At 41.8% G+C, this 15,079-nt stretch overlaps 1 pseudogene; it reads left to right on the top strand.

Annotated features, from left to right (window-relative positions):
• The first annotated feature begins 10,813 nt into the window (after nucleotides 1-10,813).
• On the top strand, nucleotides 10,814-13,132 carry LOC134387396 (uncharacterized; annotated as a pseudogene).
• Nucleotides 13,133-15,079: the final 1,947 nt, after the last annotated feature.

Below are 15,079 nucleotides of genomic sequence, written 5' to 3'. Positions count from 1 at the left end.
CAGAAATAGAAAAATCCATCTGTGATTGTTACCATTTTGTGTCACCTTGACTGGGCCATGGTGCCCAGATATATGGTGAAATATTAATCTGGATGTTTCTGTGAAGTTGTTTTTAGGATGAGGTTAACATTTATATCAGTGGACTTTGAGTAAAGCAGATCACCCTCCATAATGTTGTTGGGCCTCATCTAATCAGTTGAAGGTTTTAATAGAACAAAGAAGGAATCCTGTCAGCAGACAGTCTTTGGACTTGAACTGCAAGTCTTCCCTGGATCTCCAACCTGCTGGCCAATTCTGAAGATTTTTGATTTACCAAGCCTCCACAATTGTGTGAACCAGTTCCTTAAAATCTCTGTCCACCCGACGCCTTGCCTCTATTTAGATAGACGTAGACAGATAGTGTTTCTGTGTATCTATTATCCAACTATCTAGAGTTCTGTTGGTTCTGTTTCTCTGGAGAACTCTAACACATCATCCTAAAATTCATATTTCTCAAGGGACTAAAACAATCTTGTGAAATAACAATGTTGGAGATTTCATATTTCCCAATTTCAAAAGTTATATAAACTACAGCAATCAAAATAGTGTGCTACTGGAATAAAGACAGATATATAGACTAATGGAATAGAACAGAGTGCCCAGAAAGAAACCCTTGCATATATGGTCAAATGAGTTTTGACAAGTGTGCCACAATTATTCAATGGAAAAAAGACAGTAATTTCAAAAAATTACCCTGAGAAAACTGAATTCACACACAAAAGAATAAAATTAAACCCTCACCTTAAACCATACACAAAAACAAACTCGAAATAATTGAAACATCTAAACATAAGACCTGAACCTATGCAAATCTTAGAACAAAACATGGGGAGGGCTGGCCAGTTAGCTCAGTTGGTAGAACACAGTGTTATAATACCAAGGTCAAGGGTTTGGATCCCTGGACCAGCCAGCTGCCAAAAGAAAACAGAAAAAGAAAAAGAAAACATAGGGGAGAAGCTTCATGATATTGGATCTGGTAACGATTTCTTGGATATAACAATGAAAGTACAGGCAATAGTAGAAAAACTAAATAAGGTGAACTACATCAATTTAAGAACTTCTGTGCATCAAAAGATACTATCAAGGGATTAAATAGAAAACTTATAGAATGGCAGAAAATATTTGCTAATCATATATCTGATAAGGGGTTAAAGTCTGGAATGTATAAAGAACTTCTACACCTCAACAATAACATCAACAACATAAACTACCTGATTAAAAGATGGACAAAGGGCTTGAATAGAGATTTCTTCAAAGATGATATACAGATGGCCAATAAGCACATGATAAGACGCTCAACATCACTAATCATTAGGGAAATGCAAGTCAAAATCACAGTAAGGTACTACTTCACATTAGAATGGCTGTTATGAAAGAAACAAAGAAAGAGAGAAAAATAGAAAATAAGTGTTTGTGAAGATGTGGACAAATTGAAACTCTTGTGATTGCTGGAGAACATAAAATGGTGCAGCTTCTGGGGAAAAAAGTATGGCAGCTCTTCAAAAAATTAAGCATAGAATTACCATACATTTCAGCAATTCCACTTCTGGGAATATACTGAAAAGAACTGAAAGCAGGGACTTGGCCAGGTGTTATTTATAATAGCCAAAAGATGGAAAAAACCTAAATGTCCATCAATGGATGAATGGATAAACAAAATGTGGTATGTACATACAATAAAATATTATTCAGCCTTTAAAAAGAACAAAATTCTGACACATGATATAACCTGAATGAAGCTGAAGACGTGTTAAATGAAATAAGCTAGACAAAAGGACGTACATTGTATGATTCCACTTATATGAGGTAGGTACCTGGTGTAGCCAAATTCATACAGAAGGTAGAACGGTGGTTGCCAGGATCTGGAGGGAGGAGGTAATTTTTACATTAAAGATTTTGGAGGTGAATAATGGTGATGGTTGAAAAACAGTGTGAATGTAGTTAACGCCACTGAACTGTACACATGAAAGTTGTTAAAAGGTAAATTTTATATTTTAGCACAATAAAAAGAAAATAATATCAAAATCAATAACTTAGCTTTAAACCTTAAAAGAATTAGAAAAACAAAAGCAAATGAAACTGAAAGTTAGCAGAAGAAAGAAAATAACAACAATGGAAAAATATGAAACAAACAAACAAAAAAATAGAGTAAATCAATAGGACCAAGTTGGCTCTTTCAAAAGATCAAGAAAATTGACAAACATTTAGCTAGAGAGAGTAAAATTGAAGTGGGGACATTACTACCAATTTACAGAAATAAAAAGGATTATAAAAAATACTATGAATAATTGTATGCCAACAAGTTAGATAACCTAGATGAAACTGACAAACTCCTAGAAACAGAAACACACAAATTACCAAAACTGAATCAGGGTGAAATAGAATGTCTGAATAGGCATATAGTAAGTATATAAATTGAATCATTAATCAAAAACCTCCTAAAAAAATAAATGCCCATGACCATGAGTCTTCACTAGTGCATTCTACTAAAACATTTATAGGACAATTAACACCAACCTTTCTCAAATTTTTCGAAAAGTTAGAAGAGGAGAGAACACTTCCTAATTCATTCTATGAAGCCAGCATTACCCCAATACCCAAGCCAGACAAAGACATCACAAGAAAATTACAGACAAACATCTCTTGTGGATATTGATGTAAAACATCAACAAATACCAGCAAACTGAAACCAGCAGCACACTATACAGCAGATGGATTATATGCCATGACCAAGGGGGGGTTATCCTAGGAATGCAAGCAAGGTTCAACATATAACAATTGGTCAATGTCATACATTACATGATTTGGGGATCCACAGGAACACCCTCAGGCTCAAAGATTGCTAGAGGATTTACAAAACTCAGAAAAGCTGTTATACTCACGGTTATGGTTAATTACAGTAAAAGGCTACAGTTTAAAATCAGGAAATGGAGAGGCATATAGGTGAAGTACAAGAGAAGCCAGCAGTAAGGTTTCAGTATTCCTCTCCTGGTGGAGTCACATGAACAGCAATAATTTTGACAGCAACTATGTGTGACAACAAGCGAAGTATGTGAAACAGTGCATAAACCAGGGAATACACTGCTCATGTGACTGACCTTAACTACTCAGCCTCCAGTCTCCCAGAGGCCAAACTGACAGAGCTTGATCCAGGGCTCAGGCATACAGATATTTACCATAAGTCACATTGTTAGCATAGTTTAATAATCTGGTCTAATTGACACAGAGTTGTTCAAGACCACAGGCCTACAAAAACACTCTTATAAAGCAGGATTATCCAAGGGCTTAAAGAGAGAGATTATCTCCTCGGAATAAGTCAAGGTGCTGGTATCTTTCTTTGGAATGTGTAGAGTTTGAACAACCCAAGCCCATTGAGTAATCCATTACTGTACATCATATAATAGAATGAAGGAAAAAAAAAACTACTTGATCTTCTCAATTTATACAGAAAACAAAAAGCATTTCACAAAAATCCAACACCCCTTCCTAATTAAAACAACCAACAAAATAGAAAAAGGAGGGAACTTCGTCAGCCCGATAAGAAGCACCTGTGAAAAACCCAGAGCTAACATCATACTGAATGATGGAAGGCTCAACGCTTCCCCACTAGGATGAGGAACAGGACAAATACATCTGCTCTCACCACTTCCATTCAACATTGTTCTAGCCAGGGTGATTAAGCAAGACAAAAGAGACAAGAGGCATCCAAATTCCAAGAAAAGAGTTAAAATTATCTCTATTCATAGAAGACACGATCTTCTATGTAAAAAATCCTAAAGTATCCACACACAAAAAGCTATTAGAACTAATAAACAAGTTCAGCAAGATATGAGATCAACATACAAAATAAGTTGTATTTCTATATACTACAATAAACAATCCAAAAATCAAATTAAGAAAAAAATCCCAGGCTGATCTGAAGACAATTATCTCAACTGATTGTTCACATCAGTAACAGATCAAACTCCTTGTTCTACTCTTTTTCCCTTTCTCACAACTGTATTTGACTAGTCTTAAAAAAAGAAAGAAAATTCCACTTACAATAGCATCAAAAGGAAAAAAATACTTAGGAATAAATTTAACAACAGCAGTGCAAGACTTGTACACTAAAAACTACAAAAAAAAAAAAAAAACCCTACAAAACATTTTTGATAAAAATTAAAGAATGGAAGCAGGCAAGGAGCATGCCTGGGGTCATAGGCAGGAGGCAAGGGCAGTCTCCTCTGCCCAAAAACAGACAAGGAGCACACCGAAAATACCACTTTCATGTGAGTGGCCCACCACAGCCATGGCTTCCACAAAAGTGGCTCACCACCACAGCTGTAGCCACAGCCACCATGCAGGTAGCCTGCCAGACACTCAACTGCATTGACACAAGGAGAGTCACCAATGGAGATCAAAAAAAGAAGAGGACATCTCTCTCCTCAAAGCCCACTCCAGAGTAATAGAAGAAACAACTGCTCTACCATATGACCAGACACCAATGTAGGGATACTAGAAATACTGAAATCCAAGAAAATATGACACCACCAAAAGAATACAGTAATTCTCTAATACCAGACCCTATAGAGCAGGAAATCCTTGAAATGACTGAGAAGGAATTCCAAGCAACAATCTTAAGGAAACTCACTGAGATACAAGAAGACTCAGTAAAACAACATAATGAAATGAGAAAAAAAAAAAAAATCCAGGATATGAAGGAGGAAATTTACAAAGAGATTAACACCATAACAAAGAATGTAACAGAACTCATGGAACTGAAATATTCACTTGACAAAAAAAAAAAAAAAAACACAACTGAGAGCTTAAGCATCAGGCTAGAACAAGCAGAAGAAAGAATTTCTGATCGTGAAGATAGTCTTTTTGAAATAACCCAGATAAACAAAAAAAAAAAAAAAAGGAAAAAAGAATTTTTAAAAAATGAAAAAAATCTAAGAGAACTAGCAGACAGACTTTCAGATCCAGAAGGCTCAAAGATACCCAAACAGATTCAACCCAAAAAGATCCTCTCCAAGACACATTATAGTCATATTGGCAAAGCTCAAAAACAAAGAAAGAATCTTAAAAGAAGCAAGAGAAAAGTGTCAAGTCACCTATAAGGGAGCCCCTATCAGACTAATAGCAGACTTGTCAACAGAACTCCACAGGCCAGAAGAAAATGGGATGATATATTCAATATACTAAAAGAAAAAAACTGCCAGCCAAGAATACTATACCCAGCAAGGGTATCATTCAGAAATGAGGAAGAAATAGTGTATTTTCTAGGCAAACAAAAGCTGCAGAAGTTCACCACTACACATCCATCCCTGCAAGAAATCCTCCAGGGAGTCCTGCATCTGAAATCCAAAAAATGATAATCACTACCATGAATACAAAAAACCATAATGACAATGAAACAAAAGGAAACAAACTCCAGGCTTTTTGGAAGGTGATAGAAAAAATTCATTTTTCTAAAACTAGTATGTAAAAGGGAAGAGTCAAGCATTTATCCTGTCTTTCCTATATGAATTTTTCCCCAGGGTAACCATAAATAGCCAAGGAGGGACCATTTCCATCTAGTGAAGTATCCCAGCTAGTGAATAAGGAGGGAATAAAATAATTAGGACATGGTATTTTGCAAAACCCTAATGAAATAATGGATCTAGCAAATGATCATCAATATTTGCTAACATCACAGAGAGATGATCACACATCATGTGCCTCAAGCAGTAAGAACATATACCTCTGAAGCCAAATCTAACCTGAGTGAGACCAAGCCTCAGGATCTAGCAACCAATCATCAGTAAATGCAGGGGACAGTGGAACATGTTAAATGACACTACTGGGATGGAAATCTAGACCTTGGGAAATTTTATGGGGAAAAGGGGGAAAGACAGATGAAGGGGGAACTGATAGTTTAAAAGAAACTTAATAGACAGCTGACATAGCAACCAATGCAACACACAGAACTTGTATGGATCCTGATGTAAACAAATCATTTGTAAGAAAGAAAGGGAGAGGAAGAGAATTGGAGAAATTTAAACATGTTTAATGTTTGATTATATTAAGGAATTATTGATTTTTACAATGTGAAAGCAACAACACCAAAAACTAAAATAATACCACTCTTCTCACTAAATTTTTATGTTTCTGAAAATATACTTATTTTTGTTATTATTTTTGTTAATATATTACGTTAACCTGTAGTAGGTTTTTATAAAAAAAGAACTAATAAATACAGATTTTTTAAAAATTAAAGAAGATCTAATAAATTAAAAGACATCCCATGTTCATGGATTGGAAGACTTCATACTGTTTTATGATTGCAATACTGTCTGAATTGATCTACAGGTTCAAAATTCTATCAAAATTTCAACTTTTTTTGCATAAATGATCAAGCTCATCCTAAAATTCATATGGAGTGCAAGACACCAGAATAGCTAAAACAATTTTTAAAAAGAACAAAATTGAACTCACACTTCCTGATATAAACTTAGTATAAAGCTACAGTAATGGAGACAGGGGCTAGCCGGTTAGCTCAATTGGTTAGAGCATAGCCTTCTAACACAAAGGTCATGGTTTTGGATCCCTGTGCCAGCCAGCCACCAAAAAAAAGAAAAGAAGAAAAATAGTAATGAACACAGTGTGGTACTGGAATGATGCCAAACATATAGATTAATGAAATAGAATTGAGAGTCCAGAAATAAGCTCATTCACCTGTGGTTTATTCTTTTTTGACAAGCATACCATGACCATTCAATGTCTTTTCAACAAATAGTTTCTTCAACTGGATATCCACATGCAAAATAGCGAATTTGGGCCCCTATCTTATACCATATATAAAAATTATTTCAAGATGGACCAAAAACCTAAATGTAAGAGCTAAAAGTATAAAACTCTTAGAAGGAAACATGGGTGAAAAATTTCATGACCTTGAATTAGGCAATTGTTCTTAAACATGACACCAAAAGCACAATCAACAAAAGAAAACAGTAAGTAAATTGGGCTTCATCAAAATTAAAAACTTTTGTGTATCAAAGGACAGTATCAAGAAAGTGAAAATACAACCCACAGAATGGGAGGGATGCCACAGGTCTCAACCATGCCCCCTCCTTCCTCCTTCTCCCACCCTATTTCCTTCTCCCTTCTCCCTCCCCTTCCCCCAACTGCTCCACAATAACATCTTTTTTTTTTTAAATGATCATATCATCTTTATTCACAATACCCCAAAACTGGAAACAACACAAACAGTCTACAATGGGTGAATGATTAAACAAACTGTGGTATCTTCAAACCATGAATTACCTAGTGAGCAATAAAAAAGACCTAGCTAGTGATATATGTAACAACTTAGATGGATCACAAGGGAATTATGTTGAGTGAAGAAAAAGCTAATTCTAAGGTTACATACTATATGATTCCTGTCTGTATAGCACTTTTTAAAACAGCTTTATTGAGTTATAATTCACATACCACCCGATTGACCCATTTTAAGTGTACAGTTCAATGGCTTTTAGTACATTTGCAGAGTTGCACACCATCACCACAATCAATTTTAGTACATTTTTATTATTCTCCAAAAAAAACCCCTTCTACTCTTTTGCTGTCAGCCCCTATTTTCCCTGTCTACTCCCCATCAGCCTTAGGCAATCACTAATCAACTTTCTTTCTCAAGAAATTTGCCTTGTCTGGATACTTCGTTTTTTAAAAAAAATTTATTTATTCAATTGACAAAAATTATATATACTTATTATGTACAACATGATTTTTTTTTAAATTTTATTTTGTCAATATACAATGTGGTTGATTATTGTGGCCCATCACCGAAACCATCCCTCCTCCCTCTCCGCCTCCCACCCAACAATGTCCTTTCTGTTTGTTTGTTGTATCAACTTCAAGGAATTGTAGTTGCACAATAACATCTTAGAATGTAAAAATATACTAATATTAACAAATGAACAACTTTAAAAAAAAGACAGAAATCCAATAGGAAAGCAGCTTAAAGAATATAAGAGACAACAAATAGGAAGCTCCTACTGATCAGTAGAAAAATTCCAACATCTCTCTAAATACAATAAATATGAATAGATGAAATTCTTGCTGATCTTAAGGGTAATTGTAAGGGAAGGAAAATCGGTTATTGGATTCGGCAACATGGAGGTGACTCCTTGATGACATTGGCAAGATCAGATTTTTAATGGGTGAAGTAAAAATCTGATTGAAGTTGTTTTAAAAGAAGGAAAAGGCATATGAGAGACTGTAGACAATCCTTTCAAAGAGTTTTATTGTTAAGGAAAGGAGAGAAATGATCTGGAAGCCAAAGGGGGAATAGATTCAAGACACCATTTTTTTTTCCTTGTTTTGTTTCTGTGTGTGTGTTTGCTTTTTAAGATGGGAGAAACAAAACATGTTTGTATGCTGCTGGGAAAGACTCAGAGGAAGAGAAATAGATTAAAAGGAGAAAGAGGAAGAAATTGCTTGAGCACTGTCCTTGAGTATGGTGTGGGCTTGGGATTCATCACACTGATGGATGGAATGTCCTTAGCCAGATGGATAGCTAAGGTAAATGATGTAGGCATAGTGCAGGTTGATGGAAGCTAATGGTGTTTCTCTTCTGAATAGCTTCTATTTTATTTAAATAGGATCTGGGAGTGAGGAATGTGGAGAAGAGGGTCAATTTTGAAGACAGAGGAGAAGATATGAAATATTTATCTAGGAGACTGGGGTATAGAGCGGATTAGGGAAATACAGTATGACTACAAAGCAGCCTTGAGAAAGACCACTTGAAGTTGGTGGTCAGGAATTTCACACAAGACAAGCAGCTATTTGGGGGTGGAATGGAGCTGGAGGATATTGTGCTTAACCAGGGCTGTGGCTTAGCCACGTAAGAACAATAAAGTGAGAGGGGGCGGGGAGTTGAGGGTGTGATTACAGATATTGTTCCCAAATTTATGCTGGTTGAGAAAGGAAGTAAAGAGCAGTAAAGAGATGGAAAGATCAAAGGACTGAAGGTTCCAATGAGGTTCAAAGGATTTTGGGAGCTGGAACTAGTTGGAGGTGGTTGACAGGAGGGAAGAATGGAATTGAGATTATGGAGGAGTTGCGGTTTTGGAGATGGCATTATCTATAGAAATGCTCTCTGTCTTAAGGTATATTTTGCCCAGTAATGTAGTGTAACCAATTTGTTTTCTTTATTTCTTTCTTTTGGCTAATATTTGCCTGTGTAGAGTATGCCATACGTTTACTTCCAATATTTTTATATATTTAGGTTTTAGTTTTATCTCTTGTGAAGAACATTAGTAATAAATAATAACTATATATTTTTTAAAAGTTCGGCTTTTCTCTCTCTCTCTGACTTAACTGGCATGAGAAGGATGTGCTGTTCAATGTGCCAGGCACTGTCCTAGGCACCTGGAGTTCATTGGAGAACAGAACAGTCTAACAGCACTGCCCTCAAGTAGTGACATTCTATCTGGGAATATAAACGATAAAACATAAACATAGCAAATAAGTAAATTATATAGTATATTAAAAGATAAACTGGTTGGTTGAGAACAGTTGGAGCAAAGGTCCGGAGTGAGGACTGTGCTTGGAATGTTTGATGTGTGTCAGGAATTGGTGGAAGATGAGTTAGGATGTGGGGACCAGATCACACAGGGCCTTTTAGGCCATTATAACGACTTTGGTTTTGACTCTGAGTGAAGTGGAAGCTGTAGCAGAGTTTTGAGCAGAAGAGGAACACGATTTGATATATGTTTTAAAAAGAATTATGATAAGCAAAGTAAGCCAGTCACACAAAGACAAAGAGTGAATGACTCCACCTGTACGAGTGTGGCGCTAACGCTCTTGTCGTTATCCTGCCGACTTAGCCAGCGGTGGTGCTGGGCTCGGGCTCACGTGGGCATCCCGCTCGCAGCGCCGGTTGTCGGGCTCTTGGACCTGCACCGACCGGGCCAACTGCCGAGCTGGGGCTGCGTCCGGAGCTCACAGACCCCTCAAGTCCATTCATAGACTGAGTCACAAACCTTTCATACGCCAGGCTAGGTCACCAGACCCCACACACAGGTCTCTGAGCTAGGTAACCGGCAAACATGTCTTTGGAAGCGGTAGGTTGGAGCCGCTGGTAGGCGCAGCCGCCGGAGGCCGTAAACTCCAGCCCAGATGGTGGCGCCGCGCAGGCGCACTGACTCCGCCCACACAACCTATTCACAGCAAAGGCTCGGCAAGATTCTGAGCATCTGCGGGGCCCTGACCATTTTCCTATATTTTCCCTACAATGAGGTATCTAAAATAGTCAAATTCTTAGAATCAAAGCGTGGAATGGTGGTTGCCGGGGTTGGGAGAGGGGGAGTCAACAACGCACGATGAATGCGCTCTAGAGCTCTGCTGTGTAACCTCGTACCTATATTCAACAACACAGTATTATACGCTGGCTGTCAGCAGAGCTGGGCACAGCCGATCGCTGTCTCCTCCTCGACGTTCTTTCTTGGATTTATTCATACCCATCGAGTTTCCTTTGCTGCCTCCTCCTTGTCTCCCTGGAGTGGCCCAAGGCTTAGGGCTTGAATTCTTCTCTTTTCCGTCTTCATTCATTCCAGTGCTATCATCCAGCCTGTGGTATTTTTTAAACGCCGTCTATATACTGTGGCTCCCAAATTTATGCCTCCAGCCCTGACCTCCAACCATCCACTCGGCATTTCCACTTGGGGCCGCCACCTCACGAGCCCGGAGCAGGGGAGACGCCGCCCCGACCCGCCCGGCGCGTGGGTCGCTGAGCGCTGGGCCCTTCCCGCCGATGTCCCCCGCCGGCCGCAGGTGCTGTGGGCCGGGACTGAGCCGCCCCCGCGCCCGGCATACACAGCCAGCCGCCCGCTCTGTCGCCCAGGGCCCGCGCCTGCCCAGCGCTTTCGCAAACCAGCGACGCCACTTAGCCAGGGCCTGGAGTCAAGGGGACTGGCCCGACTGGACGCCCGCCGCCGTCGTGGAGGCCAAGGTCCGCCTGAGCAGGCGCTTCCACGCGCCGCGGTACCGCGACCTGCTCCGGGAGGCCGCCCACGACCCCCGCGCCCAGAGTTCGTCATCGGGCGACAAGCCAGAGCCCAGCCCCGGCAAGGAGAACGCTGGCCTCTGCGGAGCGCCCCCGCGCGACCGCGAGTCCAGGCCAGCTTCAGCACCCTGGAGGCCCTGGAGAAGGACGTGGCCCTGTTGCTGAGAACTGAAAGGTCCGTTTGCTCACCACTCAATGGCCAATAATTGAGGGACAAGTGTTGGTGCAGGGAAGCTAGCCTTTAATCCGGAAGACGGCAGCCTTGGGAAATGGTGGACTTATGTCTCAAAGACCGTCTCCGCCTCGCCCAGGTTTGCCAAAGGGTTTACAGGGGTCTGCGGTGAAAAGTTGATTCATGGTGACCAAGCAGGGACTGTGCAAACATGCTTAAAGTGTTTCAGATAATCATCAAGGAACTTCCCTGGTGGGAGTTGACCAGAGTCATACTTCCTTCTCCATGAGTTCAGTTCCTGTTATTCTCAAATAAGATCAGGTTAGTAAGCTGTAAAGAATGGCCATCAGGGTTGATAATTTTTCTCTAATTATTTGTATACAATATGAGAGCAAGAGCCATTGTGTTCTGGCAATTAGCTGCAGGCTATGTGGTTTGGGTTACAGGAGAGAACAAGTTTTTAAATTCAAAGGTTTAACTGAATGGAGTCCCTTCTGTTTAGGCTGTTAGAGCTCGGAAGCCACATGAGCAGAAGGAGAAATGGGAATGTTGCCTCATGGAGAAGCTTTGGGAGTCAGAAAACTGCCCATCTGAGGAGCTGAGTGAGGATGGGTGGCCCCTGGAGGCAGGCATCCCCGGGCAGGACGTAGAGCCCACTTGCGATGGATGAATGAAGGTCCCGCTGCAGCCCTCCAAGCAGATGTGCTCCCCAGAAGGCAGGCCACTCCCAAACAACCACAGGGACCAGAACAGCCTGGCCCAGCGCCAGCAGCTGCTCCAGCCCAGTCACTCCAGCGAGCCCCAAGGGTCACTGCCAGCTTCGTCTGCACTTCAGGATACCAGGCAGCCCTGCTAGTCCCAGTGGCCACTCCTTCTTGGCCTGAAACAGCCTTGTCAACCCCGGCGGTCACTTCTGGGCCCGAGTCAGCCCTGCTGTCCCCAGCAGCTGCTTCCAGCCCCAGATCAGTTCTGCTGACTCCAGCAGTCATGCCTGGCTCAGCCCTGCTGGCTGCATTGAACACTCCCACGCCCCAAACAGCTCTGCCAGCACCGACAGTGGCTTCTGGCCCCCTGCCTCCACTATCAGCCCCTTGCAGTACCTCCTGGCCCCATACCCTCACTGTCAGCTACTGCAGTCCCTCATAGCCCCAGGGCACTGCTGTTGGCCCTTGCAGTCCCTGTGACCCCACGTCACCACTGCTAGCCCCTGCAGTCATGGACCCCCGTGTCTCCGTGGCCAGCCCAGTAGAATTCCTCAGGACAGCACTGCCAGCCCCTGCAGCCCCTGCTAGCCCAGTGCCAGGGGTGCTGGCCCTCAAGGTTACTCCTCAGCCTGAGATCATGCCACTGGCCCACCAGCTTCCTGTTGGGCCAGTGCTGCTATCCCCATTGGGCACTCCTAGCCCCATGTCACCATGGCCAGCTCTGCACATCCCTCCTGGGCTAGGCCAGTTCCCCCCACCAGAAGTCACTACTGGGCCTCAGTCAGCCCCAGACATTAGTTGAAGCACCAGAGCAGCCCAGCCCACACAATTCTTTACTGCTGGGCCCAGGACAGCTGTGCAGACAAAAGCGGCCACTCATGGTGGCCTAGAACATGCCTGCCAGCCCCTGCGGTCACTTCTGGGCCCAAGCCAGCCCTGCAAACTCCAGCCATTACTTCCCATCCCTGATTGCTCTTTGCTCCTAGAGCAGCCAAGCCTGCCCCACCAGTCTCTCCTGGGGTCTCCCTGTGCCAGCTGCAGCTGTCCCTGTTGGATATGGTGCTGGCCAGTCAGCCCCAGCTCTCACTGCTGGCCCCGGGCCATCCCTGCTGACCCCTGTGGTCATGGTGTACCCGATCCTCTGCCCCCAGGGAGGCCCACCAGGCCCTGTCTGTGAGCCCTGGAGCCTGATGCTCTGTAGGTACCTTCCTGGATGCAATTTCCAGACCATCCCAGTGTGGCTGCAGGATGGCAGGGCCCCAAGGGCCAAGGCCACATAACTTTGGGCCTGGGATGCTTTACCGGACTGGCCTGAGGCCTTCTCCATAGAGAGCTGGGCTGTTTGCTGTTGGAAACTGAGGCTCAGCCAGAGGCAGGAACCCCCCCTATCAGACCCCCACCCACAGTGCCATGATCAGGCCAAGGCTCGCTTCACCAGGAGAGGAGACTGATCCCCAGGGTCTTCCTATCACTCCCACATGCCCTCCTCCAACTGATGTCCTGGCCTCCTGGTGTCATGGTGCCCCCACATGCATGTGCTGCTTTGTGATGTACATGCCCTTGGGAAACAGAACACAGCCACCCCAAGGGCTTGGAGATTGCTGGAGGGGTCCCTCAATGTCTTTCTGTGCCTCTAAATTGCCAACACTGTCCTTGCCAAAAAAATTAAAAAAACCCTCTTGGATATCCAATAGATGTCTCAAATGTAACTTGTTGGTAACTGAGTTCTTGATCTTTCCCCCAAATTACTCCTCCCACATCATGCTCATTCAGTTAGGGTAACTTCTCTCTTCTGCTTACTCTGGTCAAAAACCTTGGAGTCACCCTTAACTCCCCTCTCCCATACCGACATCTACTCCATCAGAAACATTGTTGGAACTACCTTCAAAATACAGTCATCCCTCAGTGTTGACCAGTGATTGGTTCCAGTACCCCTGCAGATATATCAAAATCCACTAATGCTCAAGTTCTTTATATAAAATGGTGTAGTATTTGCATATAAGTTACACACATCTTCTTGTATACTTTAAATCACCTCCAGATTACATAACGCCTAGCACAATGTAAATACTATGTAAATAGTTGTTGTATTGTTTTTATTTGTTTTTTTGTATTGTTATTTTTTTATTGTGTTTTTTTTTCTCAAATATTCTTAATCCTCAATTGGTTGAATCCACAGATGTGGAACCTGCAGATACGAGGTGCCTACTGTATATTCAAAATCTGACTTGCCAATTTAGTGCTATAACCCTAGTCTAAGACACCATCATCTCTCACTCAGATTATTGCAATTATTGTTATCTCTACCTCCGCCACTGTCTCCTACAATCTGTTTTGAACACAGCAGCCAGAGTGATCTTTTTAAAACTTGAATCAGATCATGTCACTCTCTTCACCCTCTAGTTGCTCCCATCTCATCCAGTAAGAGCCAAAATCCTTAATGAGCCACAAGACCCTACGTAATCTGGCCCTTGTTACCTCTGAGCCCCTCTTCTTCCGTGCTGATCCCTCTGCATCTAGAATGCAAAATTTATTCCCCTGTCTCAGGGTCTTTGTCTTTACCTTTACTTCTCCTTCTGCCTGAGTGCTGTTTTCACCAAACACCATGAAGTTCCCTCCCACACTAGATCTTTACTCAAGTCATCTTCTCAGTGAGGTCCCTCCCTGCCCACAAGGTCCAAAATACCAACCCTCCTAACAATATTCCTGATTTCTTGCTTTATTTTGCTAACATACCACATAGTTCACATGCCACATACACATACATACATATTTCTATATCATAAGGTTTTCTTATACTCTTGTTAGTCTCCCTCCCCCAGCTCCCATTAGAATGTGAGCCCAATAAAGGCTCATGTTCTTTTTTCCTTCTTTTTTGTCCTATTTGTGACAGGAAAGGCATTTGATGAATATTTGCTGAATGAGTGGAAAAAATCATAGTATAACAATGGTTAAAATCACTAGGATGACGATATAACAATTCTAAACTTGTAGGCACCCCAAAACATGATTTCAAAATATATAAAGGGGTAAAGGAGGTAGAATACATAAATCACTCACCACAGTGACTAATGGTGACTAGAGTGCAATCTGTGGTGGATACTTTTATCTTTACCACCTGATGCAATTAGAAAAAAA

Source organism: Cynocephalus volans, chromosome 10, assembly GCF_027409185.1.
Source record: "Cynocephalus volans isolate mCynVol1 chromosome 10, mCynVol1.pri, whole genome shotgun sequence".
In the NCBI taxonomy this organism is placed as follows: Eukaryota; Metazoa; Chordata; class Mammalia; order Dermoptera; family Cynocephalidae; genus Cynocephalus; species Cynocephalus volans.
Note: the sequence above shows the minus strand (reverse complement) of the source record. Positions and strands in the feature narration are given on the sequence as shown.